Below are 8,202 nucleotides of genomic sequence, written 5' to 3' on the forward strand. Positions count from 1 at the left end.
GGTAGAATGCCTCAGTTCTCACTTAACCCTGGGTTGTATTCTGCCCTAATGTTGGAGGTTAGTCTCTAAACTAAACGTTCAATCTTTCAGGGGGTCGTCTTTCTCTTGCAGGCTAATGACGACGTAAAGGTGAGTCTAAAGTCACATTGTATGGCCAGACTAGGGTACAACAGCACCCCGAGTAGGCACTCTGACTGTTTCAAGTGATATCTGTTCGAGAGCATCGATAGTAACATGTTTTCACAAGAAAACATATTTCATTAAACTGTTGACAATCCCTCTCTTTATGCGCTCGAGAAAGGAATGAGGGAGAAAGAGGAGATGAAAACGCACAGTGGTGAGATATTCTGTAGCTAAGGTAATGCATCGACCTATTAATTCTGAAAATGTAAAAAATACCCTATTACTAGTCTATTCAAAATCAAATGAAAATTCACTATAATTCTAGGCTGACTGCAAGCCGCCCTGCACAATCAATGAGCCAATAGCATTGCCTAGGTCTAAACGTTACCTCCCAAACTCCTGGATAGAAAGTTTGGTGGGTAGCACAAGGTAACCAGTCCATCCAGTATGCATAATAAAATAGTCCACACTTAATTAAGGTGATTACTAGAATTTGTTACATTTTGAAGTATAGGCTAGACCAATTATGTAACAGAACATCTTAAATCTGTTAAATGTTTAATTTTTACTGTCATGCATAATATGCATTAGGCTATGTATTGTATAAGGGCACAATCATTATTTAAATTCATAACAAATTATCGGGCTTGGCCTTCATATATAGGCCTATACGTATGCATGTTTGGATGTTTTGAATGAATCACCACCTTAGAAAGTGCTGTCCATTTTGCTGTGTTAGGCTTTGAAACAAGATCCACAATGACCATGTTTTCCACTCAGTTTCAACCTGTTCAAATTGATCGATCACGGTGAGATGAGTTTTAAAAACATGATACCGTTTTAATGATAAGTGTGTGTGATGTGATTTTCATTTCATTTGCATTGATGTCAGAGCGGTTAGAGGAACAATGGAGCGCTGAGTACCAGGCCATTAGCAACCTGACGGTCGTTAGCGGGTTGGGTCATACCAGCACATGTCCAGAGTGCATAAGAGGAGATTACCGTGACAAAATTTTACTGCGGTCATGACTCATGACTGTCAGTGTGGCAGTAATACGGTCATAGTGCTGACTTTATGTGCTGGATTCCGTTTGCTTCCTTGAATGACAGGAACTCTTCAGACAACAATTGGGGGCCATTATCGCTAACACTCCTGACTGAAGATTGACCGCAGTTCTTTGATGGCTCTCTCAGCTGAAGTGCTCTTCATCACTGTGACCTCAGGCCATTTGCTGTTTGTGTCGACTACGATTTCAAAATAATATATACCGTATATATTTACAACAAAAATATATTTTGGAGATTGGAAATGAGGAATACAATTACACCGATAGAAGCAGCAATCTATCTGCAATATAAAAGCTAATCTTCCCCCTAAAAAAAATACATAAAATAGAAATAACATATGGTCCTCCAGTGGACCTGCATGGTCTCTGTGGACTCGCTGCCAAGGCTCCTCTGGGAAGCTCCATGGGTGTAGCGACGCTAGCTTAGGCATGTTCCTCATAATTTGACATTGCACAATATGACTTAGCCTTGTCTTCGATAGCTGCGCTCAAGCCTGGCCACCAAAAGTAGCTGCGTGCAATCTCCTTCAATGGCACCATGCCAAAGTTCTTCACATACCTGCTTTCTCAGTGGCGGTGGTATGATGACTCGAAAGCCCCATAACGAGCATCCGGACTGAACTGTGAGCTCTTTTTTGCCACCGGGTAAGACTGTCCAACAGCTCCCATCCTTTCCCGCGATTGACAATGTCCATGACCACAGACGTCACTGGATCAGTGCAACTGAACTTCTTCACTTGGGCTGCGGTAACTGGGGTGTTCATCACTTCCTTGAAGTAGTAGATTTCAGCCTGGAAGTCTTCTGTGTGGTGTGCGACAGGTAAGGAAAGCCGTCTGCATTGCAGTGATGCTTAGACATTCTATACTTGATGTTGTACTGGTGAGCAGATATCAGTAAGGCCCATCGCGTCATGCGGCTGGCTGCAAGCGACGGAATGCTGGTGTGGGGACCAAAGATGGAAGTAAGGGGTCTATGGTCTGTCAGCAGTGTGAATCGCCGTCCTAACATAATCTGCTGGAATGTTTTAACTCCGAACACGATGGGACTCTATCTGTGCTTAATTGCTCCCGGCTCTCATGATGGCATGATGTGTGAGACAACAGCACCAACACATAAGGTGATGTATCACATGCCAACTGTAATGGCAAGTTGGGGTTGAAGTGGGTTAGGGCCTCTGACTGAGCTAAGGCTGTTTTCACTTGAAGGCCTCCTCACAACTGTCTGTCCACTTCCACAGTTTCTACATGCAGTGGCTTTGGCATGTTAGCTAAGTTCGGCATAAACTTTGCGTAATATGTCAATAGTCCTAAGAATGATCTCAGCTGATTCACAGTAAGAGCTTCCATGATGGCGCCTTATGGAGCCCCGAACTGTCGATGACGTGGCCCAGGTACTCAAAGGAAGGCCGGAAAAACTCACATTTGTCCTTCCGGACCCTCAATCCGTACCCTTCCAGTCTCTGTAGTGTAGCGTCAAGGTTTCTCAGCTGCTCCTGCTCGTCTTTGCCAGTAATGAGTAGATCATCGAGGTAACATTGGACCCTGGTGAACCCTCTCTCCGTATCTGGTCCATAGCTCTCTGAAACAAGGCTGGAGCTGAGGTGATTCCAAAAGGAAGCCTCCGGTACCTGTACAGTCCTATGTGAGTCACTATGGTCAACAGTTCTTGTGACTCTTGGTCAGCATGCATCTGTAGATAGGCCTGACATAATTCTATCTTACTGAATTTGTGTCCTTCAGCTCAACCAGAAATGAGTTCATCAATGAGGGGTAATGGATATTTCTCAGCAGGGTTAACGGTGACTTTGAAGTCTCCGTCTTTTTTTCAGGAGTGGAACGGCGGGTGTAGCCCATTCACTAACACCTCCTGGATCCAATGCTCCACTCCTAACTAGTTTGTCTAGCTCACTTTAAACTTAGGGTTTTATGGCGAATGGCTCTGGCTTTGAAGCATTTTGGCTTGCTGTCTGTCTGGTTTTACGGTCAGTTTTAACATTTATGTCCTTTATACTGCCAAGTTTTCCATTGAACACAGCGTGTTGCTTCAATATCCCTTGTAGGTTTGAATTATATGAGTTTCATGCCCGTTTGATCTGTTCCAGCCAGGTTTGTCCTAACAAAGCTGGATGGTTGCCTCTCATGATTTAACTTCTGTTTGTTGAGATCCGTGTCCATTGTCTGAAATGAGCAAAATATGCAAATATTCTTCCACTTCAGACAGGGAATCACTTTGTTCACCCTCTGTGTGCTCCATTATATGCCCTTTCTTTTTGTACTTCCTGAAGTCACTTTTCTTTTGTTCAGTACTTTTGTTTGATTGTGTCTTTTAGTTTTTGCGTGCACGTTCAATGTGACCCTTTTTGCCACAACTTCTGCAGTCTTTCCACCAACACTTTTGCGCTTGGCGACTAGGGACCTCATTTATAACCATTGCGTAAATTTCACCCGAAATATATGCATGCTCCATTTCAGAAAAGTCTGCTCATGTACAAAAACATTGAGATTATAAACTTGCTGCACATCCATACATACGCATGTTTCCGTTATAAATCAACACCTGTGGTAAAACCCGTGAACTGTGCATTAAAAAAACACCGGGAAAACACCTCCATTCACCTTTTGTGCTGTCAATAATGCCTTTATATGCTGTATATTTGGGAACTATTGGGATTCGGTCATGGTATGCAAAAGACAAATTGTTGTTCAATATTTAGTTCATCAATAGATTATTGGGTTTCAATGTCCTGCCTTGGTATAGGCTCTGAGATTAAATAGGCAATGGTGTCGCGCTCCTATCGCATGCACAGAAATACTGTAACCTACCCATAATGTCAAATATTTTACATAAACGACCAGACTATTTACTGTGTTGGCAAAATGTTTTCATCTAATCTAATGTTTTAATCCCCCATTTGCGCAAAATACTTACTTGCAATACAATATTTCAGCCATTAGCAGATGTGCATACGCATGGTCTAGGGTTGGGCGGTATCCCGATTTTCACATCATCATATCATCCTTCTCTCACCCTGGGATTTCAGTTCACAAGGTGCCGCCAAAAAAATCACAAAAAAGGGTGTCTATTAACAAAAGCTAGCAAAATTAGCACAAGTAATAGCGAATTTCCATGGAGGCTGCTAGCTACATATGCTATCGAGCGCAAATGAAAATAAATGAATTGCAAATACAGGCAGTCCAGCTCAAAGTTATACGTATATAGGTAGGATCTACCAAATGTAATTTTTGGTGAGTATGGATATTTACAAATCAAATTTTATTGGTCACATGTGCCTAATACAACCAAGAGGGGCCCCCGTGTTGAGGATCTGCATGGCAGATGTGTTTTTGCCTACCCTTACCACCTGGGAGCGGCCAGTCCAGGAACCAGTTGCAGAGGGAGGTGTTAAGTCCCACAGTCCTTAGCTTAGTGTTGAGCTTTGTGGGCAGTATGGTGTTGAACGCTGAGCTTTAGTCAATGAACAGCATTCTCACATAGGTATTCCTTTTGTCCCGGTGGGAAAGGGCAGTGTAGAGTGCGATTAAGATTGCATCATCTGTTGGGGCGGTATGTGAATTGGAGGGGGTCGAGGGTTTCCGGGATGATGGTGTTGATGTGAGCCAAGACCAGCCTTTCAAAGCACTACCGACGTGAGTGCTACAGGGCGGTATTCATTTAGGCAGGTTACCTTTGCTTTCTTGGACACAGGGTGGTCTGCTTGAAACATGTAGGTAGTACAGACTCGGTCAGGGAGAGATTGAAAATGTCAGTGAAGACACTTGCCAGTTGGTCTGTGCATGCTCTGAGTGGTAATCTTGGTAATCCTTCTGGCCCCGCGGCCTTGTGAATGTTGACCTGTTTAAAGGTCTTGCTCACATCGGATACGGAGAGTGAGAGCTTTGTTTGCCTCTCTCTGTGTGGACTAAAGGTGGTCTTGAGTTTTCTTTCCTCTGGTTGCACATGTGACATCCTGGTAGAAATGAGGTAAAACGGATTTAAGTTTGCCTGCATTAAAGTCACCAGCCACTAGGAGTGCTGCTTCTGGATGAGCATTTTCCTGTTTGCCTATGGCCTTCTATAGCTCGATGATTTCGGTCTTAGTGCCAGCGTTGGTTTGTGGTGGTAAATAGACGGCTATGAAAAATATAGATGAAAACTCTCTTGGTAGATAGTGTGGTCTACAGCTTATCTACCAAGAGTGTTTTTGTGCAAATGAACAAAGTTTGATGCAAAGTTTTGACAGTACTGGCTCTCCAACAGCATGTCAACAGGCTGTGTCTGTGTGGATTCGCTAGCGCAACGGGCCTGCCTGCTCTGTTTGGAGAAGAAGGGGGTGGAGCAGACAGACCGACAACAGAGAGGAGAAAAAATGCAAGGAAATCAAGATATCAGTGGCAGCTGTACAAATAAGTAATCCAAAGGGCTTTGACTTCTTAAATACGGCAGAAAGCTAACACAATTTGATGCCCCATCACCTTATTAATTCAGCCACTTACTTAGACAGCAAGTTAAACTTAGGGTTTGTGTTAACGCTGAATTTTGCCTTTTTTAAAATCAGAATATATATCTTGCTGCGTTTTGTAAACGCAGATCTAAAATGCTTCTTATTAGAATTTTGCTCCGCATCAGACTGATTGTGTGTTTCAGTTGCACTTCTAAATTCCAATGAGAATCCAGGAATGGCATTCTATCAGCAGACTGCGCTCTGACTGAAGTGTAGCTACTCTTCTCCAATATTTTTCTCAGTGTAGCCAGCCTATTCTTGTGTAACCAGCCTATAAATGCAAGATTTTTTAACAAAAAAATTAGGAAATGTAGCTGGCTGCATTCTTTCTATGATAGTCCTAAACATTCTAAATATGATGGCCATGCAAAAAAGACCTGCTCATGTACTTCTGTGGCTCCCAGCCAAATAGCTTTCTTGTCATCTGATGAAAATGAAGTAATTTTCTGTTGAATGTGCTGCACTAATGCATTTTCTGTGAAGGAAAACTGGAGTTGCGTGTTCCTGATCACTCAAAAAAAATTTGACAAGAAAGCTAAAGAGGTAGTTGTTTGGGCTAAATTATAGGTTGGCTATGTACAGTTGCAGTAATCTGTGAGCTGCTCTGACAGTTGGTGCTTAAAGCTAGTGAGGGAGATAAGTGTTTCCAGTTTCAGAGATTTTTGTAGTTCGTTCCAGTCATTGGCAGCAGAGAACTGGAAGGAGAGGCGGCCAAAGAAAGAATTGTTTTTGTGGGTGACTAGAGAGATATACCTGCTGGAGCGTGTGCTACAGGTGGGAGATGCTATGGTGACCAGCGAGCTGAGATAAGGGGGGACTTTACCTAGCAAGGTCTTGTAGATGACATGGAGCCAGTGGGTTTGGCGACGAGTATGAAGCGAGGGCCAGCCAACGAGAGCGTACAGGTCGCAATGGTGGGTAGTATATGGGGCTTTGGTGACAAAACGGATTGCACTGTGATAGACTCCATCCAATTTGTTGAGTAGGGTATTGGAGGCTATTTTGTAAATGACATTGCCAAAGTCGAGGATTGGTAGGATGGTCAGTCTTACAATGGTATGTTTGGCAGCACGGATGCTTGGTTGCGAAATAGGAAGCCAATTCTAGATTTATCTTTGGATTGGAGATGTTTGATATGGGCCTGGAAGGCGAGTTTACAGTCTAACCAGACACCTAAGTATTTGTAGTTGTCCACGTATTCTAAGTCAGAGCCGTCCAGAGTAGTGATGTTGGACAGGCGGATAGGTGCAGGTAGCGATCGGTTGAACAGCATGCATTTAGTTTTACTTGTATTTAAGAGCAATTGGAGGCCAACCCACATTTTTGGGGTATATTTTGTAGGTATGCACGGTTTGTAAGTGAGGCCCTTGGTTTAGAACTTATGCAATTGGGCTGATGCACTTAGCTGCTGTGCATCTTTATTTGACATTTCCATTGATGCACTCACGTATATTGCTCTCTGCAGTGTTAAGGTACTCTCGGTAAAAAGGCGTTTCTGAATTGCCTCACTGCATGTGCCACACACTAACCTATCACTTATAGTGTCACTCAATGATCGCCCAAATTCACAGTGTTCTGATAACTGTTTCTGAAAGAGAGTGACATACAGTTGAACTTGGAAGACTACATACACAGTAGCCAAATACATTTAAACTCAGTTTTTCACAATTCCTGACATTTAATCCGAGTAAAAATTCCCTGTCTTAGGTCAGTTAGGATCACCACTTTATTTTAAGAATGTGAAATGTCAGAATAATCGCAGAGAGAATGATGTATTTCAGCTTTTATTTCTTTCATCACATTCCCAGTGGGTCAGAAGTTTACATACACTCAATTAGTATTTGGTTGCATTGCCTATAAATTGTTTAACTCGGGTCAAATGTCGGATAGCCTTCCACAAGCTTCCCACAATAAGTTGGGTGAATTTTGGCCAATTCCTCCTGACAGAGCTGGTGAAACTGAGTCAGGTGTGTCGGCCTCATTGCTTGCACGTGCTTTTTCAGTTCTGCCCTCAAATGTTCTATAGGATTGAGGTCAGGGCTTTGTGATGGCCCCTCCAATACCTTGACTTTGTTGTCCTTAAGCCATTTTGCCACAACTTTAGAAGTATTCTTGGTGTCATTGTCCATTTGGAAGACCCATTTGCGACCAAGCTTTAACTTCCTGACTGATGTCTTGAGATGTTGCTTCAATATATCCACATTATTTTCCTGCCTCATGATGCCATCTATTTTGTGAAGTGCACCAGTCCCTCCTGCAGCAAAGCACCCCCACAACATGATGCTGCCACCCGCGTGCTTCACGGTTAGGATGGTGTTCTTCGGCTTGCAAGCCTCCCCCTCTTTCCTCCAAACATAATGATGGTCATTGTGGCCAAACAGTTTTGTTTTTGTTTCATCAGACCAGAGGACATTTCTCCAAAAAGTATGATCTTTGTTCCCATGTGCAGTTGCCAACTGTAGTCTGGCTTTTTTATGGCGGTTTTGAAGCAGTAGCTTCTTCCTTGCTGA

This window comes from Oncorhynchus masou, chromosome 5, assembly GCF_036934945.1.
Source record: "Oncorhynchus masou masou isolate Uvic2021 chromosome 5, UVic_Omas_1.1, whole genome shotgun sequence".
NCBI lineage: Eukaryota > Metazoa > Chordata > Actinopteri > Salmoniformes > Salmonidae > Oncorhynchus > Oncorhynchus masou.